We start from the raw sequence: 18,366 nt of genomic DNA, 5'->3' as shown, positions 1-18,366 counted from the left end.
CTCATTGAAGATATAAAATGGTTTGTTGTTTTGAATTGATGCAGACTCAGACTTCACTTTCAAGATCTTTTGCACCCATCTGAGCACATCCTTCATTTTATGGCAAAGTGGAACAACCTCTGCGCGCGTGTGCATGTGTGTGCAAGGTTTTCTATGTGTGTGGTGAACAGAAACACTCACATAAAGAATGTTGACGCGTACAGTATATCATAAAAGACCCATAGGGGAAAGACAGCTGGTCATACGTTACAATCTGCAGCATGCCTCGCTTCAGACTGTGCCGCTAATGCTTTTAACAATGACTTTGGCCTTGAAAGAATAGACTCACAACCAATGCTGCCTACTCTACACTAAAGAGATTGAAAGCATGCTGCTTGACGGGAGAGTGTTTGACACGACACGAGCCGTTTAACCAGTGAATTCACCAAACAAATGAGAAGCATGCTGATAATGAAGGAGTGAGATGGACAAAGCCAACTGGAACCATCTTCTTCACAGCCATTAGCTAAAACAGCATCCCTTCAGCTGACTTCAGTAGAGGGCTCGCACGCACGCTTCAAACACGTGATGATGATGATGATGATGATGATGATGATGATGATGATGATGAATGGCACTAAATTGATGTTTTCTATAACAAGCATTATGGAAAACACCTCTCAGCCATACTATTGTGTTTTATACTAGAGTCCTACCAGTACTGAGTATTTGAGGCCAATAACATTTGTAGACAAATTTCACATTTGTGCATGTTAAGCTGACCAGCTGTGCTAAAGTCAATCTAGGTATGTGGTTCCTGCTCTTTTCCATGTCAAGGACTCCTAAACTGACACAAGTTAGACCCCGGACGCCCATTTGATAAGATTTTTGCTTTTAGTTTTATTACAGAAAGTGTACAAAACCCATAACCAGAATAGTTATACATTATGTCATTGTGTTACTTATGGATGTAATTAGAATGAAAATAATGATTCCCCTTTTTGCTGAGGACTGGACCTCTCTCAAGGACCCCTGGTGTTCCCCGGAACCACCGCTCTAGGTTACGTTAGCAATTAATTGGACTTAATTAAATAGAAGTGTACCAAATGAACACTGTCTTTATTTTCCCGATAATGAGTAATCAATTACATTATTTTCATTACGTTCTTTCCAGGAGACATCTTGGAAATTATTAAAATATAATTCAGAAGACCCTTAAAGCCTTTCTAACCTGGTAACTAAAGAACTCTGAGCAATATATGTACTGATCAGGTAATTTGTCAGTGATCTCTGGAGGACAAACTATGTATTGGCGTCACTGTTTCTACATGAATCCGACATGGACGAGACATTTACATTTTTACATTTAAGTCCATTTGCAGATGAAGATTGTGTGATACAATCGAAAGCTCCAGAACAGCTATCAAATGCATATTTGTAGTGGGATTATTTTGTCAACTATATTTAACATATTTTGGACATTTCTGTACTGCAATTATCGGCTGACATATACGCTAATACAGTTTTATCATCTCTTTCCTATGCTCTGATTTTACATGTGTGTTTTATTGTTGTTTTAATGGCTAATCCAACATCTGGCCAAGGGACAAGGATTAACCTGCATTTTCCCTGTAAAAATAAATAAATACAAAAATTTACATTAATAAATACATAAATAAATCTGCTATGAATCAAAAAGAGCTACCAATATGTGAGACCGGCTCTATTTTATGCCAGTTTCTTAAACCTCTTTTCTACGACAAAGAAACAGGTAAAAAATAGATGTGTCATGCAACCTTTTTATCTCACTATAAACAAATAGATATAAGGTCTTGTGATGCATGCAAGTGTCTTGCTTTAAGGCATACTGCTTTTAAATGCCTACCAAATATAGACCCATACAGTACATTAACACAACCCTATACATAGTTTTACACTGGCAGTGATAAAAGTTTGAAAGAGTTTCAAAGTCACAGGGTTATCCTTTAGTCATTGGGTCATGGAGCAGGCTAATGCCCACAAGCATTTCATCGCACAACGAGAAGAGTTTTATCATGGAGGCTCAATTAAGGATAGAACCCATTCATTCAGAGTGAAGAGAATCAACCTGCTTCAGGCACTAACAACTGGCTTAATTTACTCACTTTTTTTTCCATGAGAGAGAACACACGCACACAAGCACATTAGCCAGCACAAAACCAAGTGCACTGATACACACGTCTTCAAATCCACAGTACTGTTGCATTCACAGTCATATCCACAAATACACATTGGGAAATGCACAAAGACATACACAAAATCACACTGTCATGTATCAACGTTTTTTAGCGTTTCATTTAACAACAGTCCATCTGCCTTGACGGTAATTAGATCTGTCAGCAGGCAGGCAGGCAGCCTCTCAATCTAGAGACACTTTCTGATCGTGTAAGTACAAAAAAAACTTGGTGAAGTAATTTAGCTGCATGGAAAAACTAAGGGTGCATGTGTATATGTGTTCCTGCTTATTTACAGCTAAATATTCTGTGTGTAGAAAAACAAAGTCAATGACTGAAATGCTCTGAAACAACGCTGTCACGTTATGTATTACCTGGTGATTTTCTTGAGACCAACTGGATGAGTTCAGACCCTGTGAGGCTGAAATGAAATGGCCTGTTCCAATTATAATAAAAACCATCAGAAAACGTATGCAGCATTACAAAGGAAAAAGGTAAAATGTTCAGCTAAATACAAAAAAGGCTACTCTGCAAAATATCCCAACTGTAAAATGAATCACAAAAACCAGCATGCTTAAAAGCCTGATGTAAAAAAAAAAAAAATAATAATCACTTTGATCTCGTCTGTTCTACTTTTTTCATCTTTGTTAGATTATATTTCTCTCTGAGGTGAGCTTTTGATTTATTTTTTTGTCTTGAATCTTTTAAAGTACCTTAGTCTTTCATCCACAATGTGGTTTACGGGCAGTAAGAGTCGATATGAAATAAGACTTGAATTTAAAAAATGCACAGTGTAATAACACCGAGTCGGAGATACTAACCCAATCTTTGTCATGTGGGTGCTTCAAATAGTCTTTTTTTATCGCTTGCTGTGGATACATATGTGCTGCTAGATATTATATAAAAGAGCAAGTACTAAATGACAAACGACTGGTTTTATAGTAAACAGAGAAACCATAAAAAAATGAATGATTGATTGATTGATTGATTGATTGATTGATTGATTGATTGATTGATGTAAATTCTGGTTATGATATTTACAATGTCTAAGTAATAAATTCATTCATAAAATAGTGTAAAGAGGTGTGGTAATGTAGAATTCCTAATTATATCTCTTTTTTCAGAGCATGCTCAGACTCTACATATCCTGGGTGAACAAAGTCAATGGCAGATATTGAAAGGAACATCTTGTTGAGAACATCAGCTATTTGAAAGGTAATAATAGTAAAACTACTGAGCATGCTTCCTTTTTTCTAATGGCCCCGAAGAGAAAAAAATATATTATATGTTATATTTAGAGACCAGTACCATTACTGTACATTAGTGTCTCATCTTTCACAAACAGCCCCCAAAGGTACAAGTGAACACTCATACACACAAACACACGCTATTCCCCCGGTAATGTATTTGATACAGAATGAGAAAATGGAAACATATTATAGGACAAAAATATCAAGATTGAGTTTAATATGAAAGGAAAACATACATCTTGCATTTCTTTATTTTCACCTTTGATTTTGACATATATTGCTTTTCAGTATATCAACTTCAAAAAAACAGAACAAAAGACAACATATGGTACCACAGACTATTATTGTTGGATTTATGAAATGATTCTACTGTCACTCACTTGTGACTACCTAACAACAAAATTGTACTTTCCTGGCCTTGCTCCTGATCCTTCATTGCTGGACTTGTACAGCCAACTGAATCTGCAGCTAGATAGCTTTGTTTTGATTTTAACCAAAGTAGCTAGCTAGTGCTCCAAGATAGATTTTCTCTGGGCTCTTATCCCTCCAAGAGTGTGTTATACTAACATGTCTGTGTCAGTCATGGTCTGCCCACTGCTCCAGAAGGCTAACAGCAGCATAACTAACCTCAAATATCAAAAGAGGAAGGATATTATTTTGCCCAGCTCCAGCTCCATCGACATGGCCTGTGTCCAGGCTAAAAAGATATAGGCGATGAACTCTGCAGTGTAGTCTTCAGACTAGGGGCCCTATTTTAACGATCTAAGCACACGGCGTGAAGCGCATGGCGCAGGTGCGTTTAGGGCGTGTCCAAATCCACTTTTGCTAGTAAAAAAGGGTCCGTGCACTGGGCGCATGGTTCAAAAGGGTTGTACTTAGTGTCTTCATTAATTCATAGGTGTGTTTTGGGCGTAACATGCTATACACCAATCAGAGGTCATCTCCCATTCCCTTTAAAAGCCAGGCGCGTTTGTACCTTGGCACATTGCTATTATGATGGCGGATTCGCACCGTAATATTTTTATTTGTAATCTTTTGCATGTTTGTGTGCTGCTGCTGCGCTTCCCTGTGTGTGTGCGTGTAACAAGCATAGTGTGCTATACATAAGCCTAGGCACATTTTACTAATTTGCTGTTAAAATAACAATGAAATGCTGCGCTATTGACTTTAGACCAGGTTTTTGTTGGTCAATGGCGCGATAACTTCCCGCTGCCTCAAGATAGCAATACGCCAAGAATTCACCTGAACATACCTCCCTGTAAGACCAGCACACCCATGGGCGCAAAGATGGGCGCAGGTGCATTTGCGATTTAAAAAAAAAAGGTGGTGGACAGGAAATTGACAACTGTATTGGTGTTAAACTTACAAAGACACTTGCGTTGGGCTTTGCGCCGCACTGCGCCGGGTGCAAGATATGGCCCTAGAACTCATTGTACAGTACAAACTCCAACGATACACAGAGGTGTTTCTATGCTGCACCCGTGAAGTCTAATTGTTTTAAATGGACCTTTACTGCACTGAAGTGTTAGCAACGGCAGAGTAGCAAGGGTGTCCATGACAGTCAGGCAGTGTGATGCAAATTTCACTTCAGGGATTACTGGGATTTGTCGTTGCAGACTACAGGTCAAAAGCTCACACTGCAAAGGGTTTTATGCAGCTTTGTGGCTTTATCAAGCAATACATATAAACAGGCTTACTTATCCTTTTTTTATGGATTATATATTGGCCTATTTTGACCTATATATACACTCTGTAAACACTTTATTAGGTATACCTATAGTGGTAGATAGGACCTATTTTTCCCCAGAAAAAAAAAAGATTCTTTGAGGCATACATTTATTTTAATCCATGCTGAATCTATGTGTCAGATTTCTGTGTGATGTTATCACCGTTTCTTTTTTTTCAGCCACACATTCTCTCTTTCACCATCTTGAATCCGAGCAGCAACACGTCACGTGTTTCTTAAATCATTCACAGATGACTCACAGAGCTCTCATTTCCTCACTTGTGTCTGTCCTTTCTTGCTGTTTTCCAGAGAAAGCTGCCACTGACTGTGTGATTTTTGTTTATCACTTTATCTGCTGTGAAGTCTATACACTGTACTGTGGCAGTAACAGCAACTCTGCTTACATCACACATCTTGCTGATTTTAATCTTCAGTCGAGCAGCAACTGGACCTCTTGACCCTGTCTGCATACTTAATATATTCAGATACTTCACATTATTCACCGTTTAGAGGAGCTGGCAGTTTGAATTAACGAGCAAGATTACTTTATAAAGTAGCCACTGACTGTACATCCCTCAAACAGTAGAAAACAGTTCATTTTAGTTATTCTAACTATTTACCAATGTGACTGTGTTGTTACTGTCACAATAAAGTGTGCGTAATAAGTATCAGGCGCAGGAGTTGCTGCAGGTTTTACAGGATGTCAAGACTGGTCTCGATCTGCCTTTGAAATAGGTGACTTTATCTCTTAAGAGGCAGCTTTTTCACTTTTTTATGAGATATTAAGACTAAAGGTGTAATAAGTCATCGTGGTTTGATTCGATAGGAGATTATATTTGCTATTGAATGTTTGGTGAAATGAAACGGCTGGCAAAAAAGCATACTTTCATTTTCATTTCATCTGTAAAACAGCAGGTTGCCGTAGTTTTAGCCAATGGACAAATACACATTTAGTATTTACAGTATGTGGGATCAACTCAAAATATACTACAGTTTCCATTAGAGGTGTTGAAATTAATCAAATAATCGATGCATCGCGATGCGGACATGGACGATGCTGCATCGATGCAGTGGCCGACCATAATCGATTGTAACGCAATGATGTCGCTCGTTAATTTTCCGGCCGCGGCATAAACATTCAAATGAAAAATAACATTCCATGTCCATGTTTGGTTAAAAACTCGGCACTCTGTATCGACCTTTCTTTCTTTCCCATGAGCTGACATTTTTTAGGGATAAAAGCTCATTCATGTCCATGCTAACGTCCCTCGCCGACACAGGGGTCTGACACATTGCAGTTCTTCTTCTACTTCTTTTTAATTGCGACTTGCAACCAGAGAAGAAGAAGCTGCATACGTTCGCACAAAAAAAAGCAACAACAAAAATAAAAGCAATGCATTTGTATTCCATGCATGTACACTTATTTACGTTTGATTGCTAACTTCCCATTGACCTCACGCAGGTCGGTCTGTTTACAATTTAATGTAGGCCTAACGACATTTCTGTTTACATATTCTGTTACGTTTTGCACATTCAGGAAGTGCCATGTGCTCAGTGCTGTAGTTTTATGTATCCAATTTATTTAGCATTAGAGCACTGCAGAATGTTTTGTTATTGAAACTTGAAAAGCTATGGTGTGTGTGTGTGTGTGTGTGTGTGTGTGTGTGTGTGTGTGTGTGTGTGTGTGTGTGTGTGTGTGTGTGTGTGTGTGTGTGTGTGTGTGCTGTCTGCTGTGTTCAGACTTTGTTGAATAAAAAAAGATTGTTTATATCTTACTACTTGTATTTTTGGATGAAAACATAACCATATGAAGCAATATAGAAAACTGTATTATATTTACTATACAGTATCTTAATGCATTCTGTCAAGTAAAGATATTGAGCCTGTCAGTGCCTCTAGTTTCCATGTTCATCATAATGAAAGAGCATGTCACCCAGTGCAATGATGTAGCTCATTGATGTGTTTTTCTTGGGTTTCTTAGTGTTCAATGGAGGTGTGAAGAGTTGTCTTTCATGACTCAGTAGGATGACAGCTTGTTATTATCACAACAGTATTAACAGCTGCTGTGAGCGCCACTCCCTCCCTCATCCATGATTCCCTCACTACAAATGAATAAAAGGAGCCGTGACTTGTGGGAGTGTATTGTTCTTGCAGCTCTTCAGCGAGGCTGAGGTGATGGCAAAAGTCAAGATGGGTCATGACTTTTTTTTGTACTATATTTCTCTCCAAACATGTTGTACAGAGACACCTTTAGAAGAGCTGCACAAAGATGCTGTTTTCCTATTCCGCACATGTACAGTGTATATATATATATATATATATATATATATATATATATATATATGTTACCCATATACAGACCATATCTAATGCAAAGTGTAAATGACTTTGGGAAGTTTAGCCTTTAGAAGATGGACAAGATAAAGTATTACAGAAAAAAAGAGTGTAATGATTACAAGGATTTCATAACGAACAAAACAGGACAACTGACAAGAGGGTTCGAGAGACACAGAAAAGAAAGCTGAAGAAAAAAAGCAGCCTGCTAAACAAGCCTCTCCCATTTAACCAGCTGCATCATGAAACGAGAAGCAGCCCCTGGTCACAGTCTCTCTCTGAATAAATATGTGTAGGTGTGTGTATCTGTGTGTTTTAGCAGTTAGGGACCCACAGGAGATTAACATCCCTCTTGGATTGTGTTATTATTATATAGTATTAAGGGATATGCACTGGAAAGCTTCATTAACTCTCACTGTGCTTGTATATCTCTTTCCAAAGCCACAGGGCTTTTTTTAGACTGTTGCCTCCCGACCAAGTGCTTTCTGTCTGCCCTGAAGACATAAGTCTCAATCTGTGTATGTGGTCTCTTTCCTCTCTGCGGCCCTCAGGGGACTCAGTGAGAACAGATAAGTCAGCCTTGGGAGCAACTCACTGTAACTATCCCTTCACGATCGCGAGGAGGACAGTGAAAACGTTTAATGAAACAATTGCCTTGTGTAATCCAGCTGCGATTGTAATCCCCAGCTGCTGATACACGCAGTCGCTCAGAGAGACACTGTGATCATGAGCAGTCAGTGTGAAGGAAGGCACTAAGTGTTGCTTCTGGCTCAAGATGCTGCAGGCTGGATGGCGGTCTCAGGCCTGAACTGCTACCAGGGGGACAGGAAACATCCATTTGCTGAAGTCTTGTCACTGCTGTGCAGCGTCTCACTGCTGTGTCTTAAGGTGAAGTCAGGAGAGTGGTCAAGTGGACTTTTTTTTTTTTTTTGCCGTACTCACACTTTCTCTCTCATCCATGATTCCATTCACCTCTTTGAGAAAATGACCTTCGATCTCAGTTGGTCCGTCTTCTCTTATTTGCAGCTCTCATTTTCCATTATCTATAGTTGTCATTTTCGCCATCTCCTTTTATCTCTCTGACAGGGTTTTCATTTTCTCTCTTTCTTTCTCGGAGGATTATCTTTATCCCTAAAAAAAATGTTCACACTGCATGGTAAATCTGTTCTGAGATGTGCTGTATAATCACACATTTATGGCCAATTCTCAGGCTGAAAGCCACAGACTATAGAGATGGAAAGACAGAATTTTCTCTCTGCTAGGTTCATTGCTTTCTCTCTCTCTCACTCTCTCTCTTTTAGTGGCAGCAGCCCTTGTTGTCCCCTCCTTGCTCGCCCTATGGAAGTAAAGCCATAACCTCCATTTGCACAGGTTAATGTGCAGCCACCTCAACATGAACACAAAACCAATACCAGGCCTTCTTGCGTGGGTGATCGCTCACTCTGTCTCTCTCGTTCCTTTATCCCTCTTCCGTCCCTGCTTCCCTTTTAACTCTCCCTGTCTCTCTTTCTCTCTCCGCCTTGTAAATTGGACTGTGGCAACATTACGATGCTTTTCTCATTATTCCCATTACTCTGGCCAAATTGCCTTGTCTTTCAGGACCATTGGGCTCTGTTCATGGGCTGCTCCCGCACACCGGAGGGCTGCACAAGTCTTTTCCTCTTTCTCAGGGCTGTTTCAGAGCAAAGATGGGACCATGAAATGGATTCCATTCTACAGCAAATAATACAACCTCAGGCCACAAATGACTGCCTTATCCATGCTGTGCAGTGAGACCGATTTATGAAGGAAGATGTAAACAAATGTTCACAGGAAGCGCTGAGATAACATGCAGTGAAGAAGTGTTCGACAGTATTCAATCTCCTGAAAGCATTTCTCTTATCTGTTACTCCAGGAAAGTCTTGCATTTCTCTTTTGTTTAAATACAAGGACTACTTTTACTAATATTTTTCTGCTAATTAACCCTCCTGTTGTCCTCGGGTCAAATTTGAGTTTCTTTCAACCAAATTGCCTCAAAAATAACATGGATGGTTCCATACAACGCTCTTTGCAAGTGAAATGAAGGATCGGATCATTACTTTCATTGAATTGTGGGTGTTTTTATTCAATTTATAGGATTTGAAAATAAATTGAAATGGTTTCTAAACCGTTTCCTGTCTAAACGTTGACATATAGACTACCTGTCTGGGATCCACTCCACATCCTCTGATTTTAGTCAGGATAATTCATAATTTGTGATTTTTTTAAACTCAGAAATTAGGTATGATTTAATAAATGAGGTTTATTGACCATGAATTCCAGACATAAGTGTAACACTAGTGGTGATAGGTTTGGAATGAAGTTGGCTGAGAAGATGTAACACAGAATGGGGTGATAATTTATACTTTACAGAACAAACAGAAGGGAGGACAACACAAGGATTAATAACTAATTCCCAGTTACTTCCATAAATGTATTGTCTACTGGGGGGGGCTTACATATGTACAGTAGTTACAGTATCACCAATACATTTTCTGAGGCTGTTCAGTTGGCATGACGCCCTTTTTTTTGTCTTGTCAAAGCACTTTGTAAACTTTGTTTTTAAAGTTGCTAAATAAGTTTTTTTTTTTTTTTTTTTGATCAGCTCATTTATGATTTTCTACATTAAATAATTTATTTCATGATCACAATTCTTCACAGCAAATATGCATGATGAAATCCTCAAAGTGATTTTATCTTTTGTTGTAGGGCAATCATACATTAAGTGTTGACGTGAACATTATTATTACTGTGTAGCCACAGGGGGATATAGAAGATATAAAGAACTCTACTGTTCTGCTAAAACCTTTAAAACACATTAAAGATCCAACCTCAACCATTTAACATGGCCAGTGTACCTGAGTTCACTCAAGCTGTGGTTCTGTAATCTAATCCTTGACTAACTCTTCTGTCAGTTAAGGAAGTGGCCAATACAGCAGAGACGGGCCACATGGCTAAGGGAAAGCCTGCTTCGAGTTTAATTTTGAAAGATACAAGTGTGAGATGAGCATCTGACATATCTACCCTCTGCTGCCCCAGCGTGAAATATGTGCAAGATGACAAGTGCAATCAATTATAGGAAGTTTGTCATTTACTGTCATTTGTAACTGTACTGTATAGTCAGTGTCACCAGCATTTGTGTGCAAGCAAACAGAACCAGATTGCAATTTACTGTGCACTGCTCTAGGCAAGCATTCTCTACAATTTCCCTGATCCTGCGTGATTAAATCCAAATGACTGTATTATTAAAGTGTATGTCGTAGATAACACTCAACACTCACAAAGGAAAAACAATTGAATGGTCTCAAATGGACTCAAATGTTCTCCCTTGACTCAGACTTGTCTTGGACTCGACTTGTGCGGTCTTTCCTTCATCTCTGGTTCGGCCTCAGCGGAAAGATTATTGGTCTTATTACGCATTTAGAACAAAAGAGATTAAAAAGGACAGAACAAAGGAAGCATTCAGACAGACAGACAGTAAAAGAAGAGTGGGAGAGAACGAATGGGATAAAAAAAAAGCCATTCGGGGGGAGAGACAGAATAAGGACAAGAGAGATTTAGAAAAAGGTCGCAGGAGAGAGAGAGAGAGAGAGAGAGAGAGAGAGAGAGAGAGAAGAGAGAGAGAGAGAGAGAGAGAGAGAGAGAGAGAGAGAGAGAGAGAGAGAGAGAGAGAACGGACGGACGGATGAAAGAACGTGAGAGCAGTTAAAAATTTAGAGAGTGAAGGAAAATGCTTTTTTTTCTCTCCAACTGTCTGCTGCAGCTGAATACCCACTGCTCTTCTATTCTGTCCTGACACAATACATGGCTTTTAGCAAACTCATTTTCCATTTCAGAGCTGCCCGCTGGTCATTTTAGAATGGACTGATAGAATAAAACAAAAACAAAAAAAACTACAGTAGAAAGTGCTTACAAACTAAATCAAAAGTTGCTTTGCATTTCAGGCATGAAATTCAAGCAATAACATCTAATGTGTGTTTGTCTGAATTACAAAAAAATTACAACTGTGTAATTTTTGTGTTACTCTTTGGTATTTCTGCTATCTTATGTGTATTCGACGCAAAACACACGTATAAGGGTTTTAGAAAGCAGCTCTATTTTCCAATTTGTCTCTCCTCCATATTGTACCTGCATAACACACATCAAACAGCCTGTCAGTGCCTGAGTTTGACATGCACTTGTATTCCTCCACATCCCTTTCCCTTCCCTTCTCTTCTCTTAATTCTCCTCCACTATCTTTTTGCTCAGGTATGACCTAAAACAAAAAACTGGACTAAAAACTTCAAAGACCACCTGTCTGTCACCTCATGAGCTGTTGTTGTCTGTTGGTCTCCCTCCCTTTCTAGCAAGCCATTTCTCTCTTTTTATCTTCTCATTTCAAAGGCTTCTGGTACTTGTGGTACAGACATGACAGAGCGTTCTCCTGTACCTTTCATATACAGTAAATAGGTGGGGGGGGGAAGACGGCCTCCTCCCACCTGTGCTATCGGTTTTCTCTCTCTTCTGTGATTTAAAGGTGGGTTGAAATGACACACAAAACGCAGCAACAATCCAATACCATAAGCTGTGCGGAGACGATAAAGCAACTACAGAGGATCAAAAGGATTGACACATTCTTTTGTTGCTGCTGTCTGTTCAATGCCACGACAGCGAGGGAAGAAGTGCTCCCGGCGCTCAGTCGGGATTGTATTCAATTAACAAATAAACAGCTTAATGGTAGAGAACTGCAAAAAGGTGGTTATTTTAAAGCCTGCGCGGCATTATGTCTTATTGACAGGCATTATTATGGGCTTGTGTTTGTGGTGACACTGTCCCTGTTTCCAAATGTTGTCTTTTCCCTGAATTGGGGAAACATAAATAACGTACTGTAATGATAAGAAATAGTAATGTTTTACACATGCTGAAACAGGCTGGCCAATGACGTTTGTGATTTTTGTGAAGGTTTTCAGTACATTTCCAAATAAAATTTTTGTTTGCGTGAAATGTGCTCCTTTAGTGAAAAGTAAAGGAATAAAAAAAGACTTAAATCAAGATTATAGGCTAAGTGTTTGGTTTGACCTCCATTATTGACTGAGGTTGGGTTGAGTCGCACTGGTAAGACATAAACTATTGATCAAGCTAGAATTGGACTCGTAAGACTTTTATTATCGATTAAGCTACAGACTGTTGGGACAGATCAGTGAGCCTTTCATTACTGATGGAGCTAAAGAGAGATTGCGGTCAGACTTTAATCATTGCAGAGACATGAAGAGTTTCAGACATGAAATGTAACACAGATTGGTCAAGTCCCTTGAGAATCATTTTATGAGGGTAGGCGTCTGTGGGAAAGATGTTCTTGTTTAAAGAAGCTGTTGGATTTACTACATTCCCACCCTTTTTTACCCTCAAAATATAGAAGAGGATAGAACTCATCAATCATTAAAGGTGGATTTAACCCGATCTTGTCAAAAAGCTGTCTCTTATAGAAGACTAGGTCTTACCTGGGTTTATTGGCAACCAGTGCAAAAAAGGACTCATCTAGAAATTGTATTCATTACCTTTAAGACACGTCTTGGACAAGGCCTCGCTGTATCTGAGCTTTTAAGCCCTTATGAGCCCAAGCACAGCTTGCGCTGCTCTGGTCATTTCACAGTCTAGACAGACAACTACGGATTATCAAACTCCCTCCATCAGAGCCCTGGTAGACTCTTTGAGCAACCTGTCTGATGAGATCAAGCCAAACTCTTCTAAAACTTAACTCTGAGGACTGATTTCTAGAACTGCAGTATACTGGTCTGAATCTAGTTTTCCACCCTGTGCTTTACAGCAGAGATATTCAACAGGGGGTCCGTGACCCCTAAGGGGGTCCTCAGAGTTAGTGCAGGGGGGCCGCCAAATTATGTTAAAAAAATATTTTTTTGAAAGTTTCTTTTTTCAAAAATTAAATAATATATATCCAGCATATTATAGCAAATATAAATTGGCCTTTTTATAAAAAGAAAAACATTGAAGATAAGCTTACTATAGGTAAAGTAGCCACTATTGTAGCCATACAGTTAAGGTTAATGATTCACTGTGGCTTCCACACATATGTTTAACATTAAAACTTGATGTTTAAATAATATATTGATATTCATTAATTTCCATCCAGCCGGCCCAGTTTAACATGCAACTTCATTTTATACAATATATGTACAGTAGTAGGGGGTCCTTACTCCGTCGCTCTTTCAGCTAAGGGGTCCTTGGCCTATGAAACGTTGAAGACCCCTGCTTTAGAGAGAAGACACACCAGCCCGATAATCGGGCGTCAGACCGTCTGGCGAGGTCCGTGACTCAAGTCTGTTCGGTGTGTCCCGTGCCGTCAGCCGTCCGAGGAGCCGTCGGCATTCATTTGGGCCGACCCGACATGTTCAGTCGGGGACAGGGCAGTCGGGACTCACCCGGAAATGGGGAGCGGATGAGCCGCTCAAAATCTGACGAAGATCTTTTAAACTGACCTTTGTCAATCTGAAATGAAGACAGATTCAGCAACTGCATGGCCTATTTCTCGCTTAAAATGTTTTCAGAAACACGTTTCGGTGAACTATTTTAGTACAATATGAGATCGTATTCTGAACAAGCCGCCATGACAGTCTGGCTGTGAATTTCCGGAGAAAAAAGAACCACGTGAAGCGTTCGTCCAATCAGCTGCCGGTTTTCATTTTCTGGGAAATAATCAGACTGTTAATGGAAACAATACAGAACAGCGCCGCCTGCTGGTATGGAGACATATTACGTTTCACGCACGCGCAGAGCATACGCTCAAGTCGGCGTCGCCTCAGTGTGTTCTGAGGCATTTTTTGGACCTCGGGACCCGACTGATCAGTCCGACTGGCTTTTCTGCCGACGGTCGGCCCATCTGGTTGGTGTGTCAGGGCCCTTAGAGTATAGATTGTATACATTCTAATTCAAGACAGAACAAATACGCAAATAAAGAAAGAAATAAAGCAGAGCTTGGAAAGCTCTATGGTTATTATGCTGCCTCTTGCAGTATTGAGGGACCTATTAGGCATTTTCTTTGTAGGAGTATTACTTGTTTATATAAAAGCTATACTTCTATTACAGATATTATTTAATGCACCTGGACATAATCACAGTAAAGAAACCCACTCAGGTATGACAATCTTAATTTAAAGGAAAGTTCAGGTTTTAGAGAGGTGGGGTCAGCCTGTTAAGACATACAGTATTGATCGCGTGAACAATGGGTCAAAGCTTCCAGTAGAGAGGGAAGTAAGGTCAGATTGAATGGGTTATCTCAGCTACATCTCTCTACCAGGAGATCAGATTGTGCTGCTATCAGTTCCAGGAATAGCCTAGTGAGGAGGAGATACAAAGGTCCAGTTCATTAGCAGAGAGCCTGTCACAGAGACAGACTGCTCTGACTGGTTTCAGCAACATTGTCTTAACCGAAAGCAAAAGTAGAAACAGAATACAATCTCTGCAGTAAGGGCTCCAACAGCTATAAATAGAAAAAAAAGCATCATGTAAAGGATAGTTCGTGTTTCCATGCATTAATTAGACATTTCTATGGCATCAAACTACTGGAACTAGGGAAGTCTATAAAAAGGTGGATGGCATGGTTTAGTTGTGTGGTAATAAATTACTCTGTATTATTCTGTAATTTCACCAGGTTACTCCTTAATGTTGGTACACTGGGGATAGTGGAATTACACTCTAAGCGTCACCATGGCCGCAAAAGAAATTGTACAATTCCAAGAGATTTGTTAGCTACACTTTCACCAAGGTGGGTGGTGATGGTGCAGTGGATATGACACATGCCTTTGGTGTGGGAGATATGGGTTCAATTCCCACTGTGATACATCAACCAATGTGTCCCTGAGCAAGACACTTAACCCATAGTTGCTCCAGAGCAAGGTTATAATTGTTAACAAAAACGAACGAAATAACGAAAACTAGGTGGGAAAAAACATTGTCGTAAACTGAAATAAAAATAAAAACGAGGCATTACAAAAAATTAAATAAAACTGTAATGTCTGTTTGCAAAACTAAATAAAACAAAATTATCGAGTAAATGTCCTTAGTTTTCGTCTTTGTCGAGCAAATAACGTTATATCTTTCCGACCGTGACATTTCCCGTAGACATGTATAGTTTCCGACTGGGAACCCAGAAATTCCAACATTCCACGTCAAATTGAACACAACATAGTCCATGCCCCTCGCCTGGCATCATGGCGGTACCGAAAGTCGGAAGAAAGCGGCAGTCCTATTTGATTATGACTGTGTCAGATAAAAGCAAGTGCCTTGCAGTGGAAGGTGTGTCACGCCCCGGTGACTCTCTGGTCTGGTGTGACAGTGTTTTTGTTTTATTTCCTCGTTTGGTTGCTTGCAGTTTGGCTGGTGTGTTTTTGTTTTCTACCTTTCCCTAACGTCATTCTCCACAGTGTGTGGACACGCCTCCTCCTGCTGCTTTCTCCCCGTACCTGGTTCCTATTCACTAATCAACTCACCTGCTACTCATCAGCTCATCTACCTCCTTTAAAGATCAGTGTGACCTTCTGCTCGACACCGGATTGTTACTTACCCTGAGTATGAGTTCTTTGCTGCTCTTGCTAGTGTTTTCTTGTTTTGAGTGTTTGCTTCGATCTAACTTGTCTGTTTCCGTGTCCTAGAAGAAATACTCACCTTCAGCAACCACCAGATCTTGGACCCAGTCAGCTCCACTCCAGTCTCCTGCTTCTACAAACCTTGATCTCCTCGCCACACTCCGCTACCAGTTCCAGCCAAGGTTATTATAGTTTTGCATTTTTCATTAGTTTTTACGTTCGTTTTGACTTTTTGTTTTCAAATTCAGTTTAGTTTTAGTTTTTGAAGCGGGTTTGCTAGTTTAGTTTAGTTTTTGAAAATGCTTTAGTTTTCTTTTAGTTTAGTTTTTATTAGCTTTAGTTTTTTTGTAATATGGGTTATTTGTCAGGGGATTCAAAAAGATCAGAAAAAGCATTGTGTAATAATAACTCAACAAAAACATCATACAATTTTAGAAATATGTATTCACAATGTATTCAACAATAACACCAGTACGTAAAATTTAGCCTACATATGGTCATAAATATGTAAACAGTCTACACAAGACGCGGTATGTGCAAAATGTAAGTGACGTGTTCCAGGAAATAAACCTAAATAGCCAACAGACTAAAGACATACATGAACAGGTGTTTTGAACTTTGGTTCGAGTAAAGTGGCGAACTTTTAGAAGTCAATCGAGTCACACAGTTGTGTAGACATATTAACCCACGCTTCCTCCCGCTTTTGGTGTTCCTGCGTATTTACTAACCAGCAGCTATCGGGTCGCCGGTGAAAGCTCTCCTGTAGTGTTCTCTCTCCTGCTGTTGTCTCCGTCCTATATCCATGCCCTGTATCCATATATCAATACCCTGTACCCATACATCCATGCCCGTAACGTTACCGGGGTTAGCTTCTGTTTCAGGGAAAGGGGGCTTTGCTTTCTCTTTATCTTGTTAAGGTAAGCTAGGTTAGCCTCCTAGCTTGTGTGCGCTTCTCAAATGTACTTTCAAACTCGTGGGTGCCGCTTTCTTCCGACTTTCGGTACCGCTATAATGCCAGGCGAGAGGCACGGAGCCACGGACGTGTTGTGTTCAATTTGACGTGGAATATCGGAATTTCTGGAGTCCCAGTCGGAAACTATACATGTCTACGGGAAATGTCATGGTCGGAGAGATAGTTATTTGCTCTATGAAAGATCAACAAAGACGAAAACTAAGGACATTTACTCTAATTTTAGTTTAGTTTTGCAAACAGACATTACAGTTTTAGTTTGGTTGTTTTTTTTGTAATGCCTCGTTTTTATTTCAGTTAACGACTGTTTGTTTTTTCCCACCTAGTTTTCGTTATTTCGTTCGTTTTCATTAACGATTATAACCTTGGTTCCAACCACTACGGACCAACCACAAGTTATTTTTGACAAATATTTTTTTTCTTTTTTCACTACTTCAGTTTCCGCGTCTGAGTTCTGTCCCCCAAACCTGACAAGGTGGTGAAATATATGGACAATTTATTACAGGGAAAAACCCCACGAATTTGAAGTACATTTGAGAAGCGCACACAAGCTAGGAGGCTAACCTAGCTTACCTTAACAAGATAAAGGAGAAAGCAAAGCCCCCTTTCCCCGAAACAGAAGCTAACCCCAGGTCGGTACAGGGCAAGGATATATGGATACAGGGCCAGGCAGCATGACAGAGACAACAGCAGGACAGAACACTACAGGAGGGCTTTCACCGGCGACCCGATAGCTGCTGGTTAGTAAATGCGCAGGAACACCAAAAGCGGGAGGAAGCGACTGGGATGTCTACACAACTGTGTCGATTGACTTCAAAAAGTTCGCCACTTTACTCGAACCAAAGTTCAAAACACCCGTTCGTGTATGTCTTCAGTCTGTTGGCTATTTAGGTTTTTTTCCTGGAACACGTCACTTACACATTTTGCACATACTGTGTCTTGTGTAGACTGTTTACATAGTTATGACCATATGTAGGCTACATTTTATGTACTGGTGTTTTTGTTGAATACATTGTGAATACATATTTCTAAAATTGTATGATGCTTTTGAGTTATTACAAAAAAATTTCTGACCTTTTTGAATCCCCCGACAAATAACCCATATTACAAAAAAAGGCAAACTAATAAAAACTAAACAAACTAAGCATTTTCAAAAAATAAAAACTAAACTAGCAAACCCGCTTTAAAAACTAATTAAAACTGAATTTGAAAACAAAGTCAAAACGAAATAAATAGAAAAATGCAAAACTATAATAACCTTGCGCCAGAGGCGTGCAGCCTCTGAGATAGATAT

At 39.7% G+C, this 18,366-nt stretch overlaps 1 protein-coding gene across 6 annotated transcripts in view; it reads right to left on the bottom strand.

Annotated features, from left to right (window-relative positions):
• tnr (tenascin R (restrictin, janusin)) overlaps nucleotides 1–18,366 on the bottom strand; it is a 193,689-nt gene that overhangs the window by 75,307 nt on the left and 100,016 nt on the right. The gene's annotated exons all lie outside the window — the stretch shown is intronic.

The sequence above is a fragment of the Sander lucioperca genome, chromosome 9, assembly GCF_008315115.2.
Source record: "Sander lucioperca isolate FBNREF2018 chromosome 9, SLUC_FBN_1.2, whole genome shotgun sequence".
In the NCBI taxonomy this organism is placed as follows: Eukaryota; Metazoa; Chordata; class Actinopteri; order Perciformes; family Percidae; genus Sander; species Sander lucioperca.
This window is presented reverse-complemented; position numbering and strand designations above follow the sequence as displayed.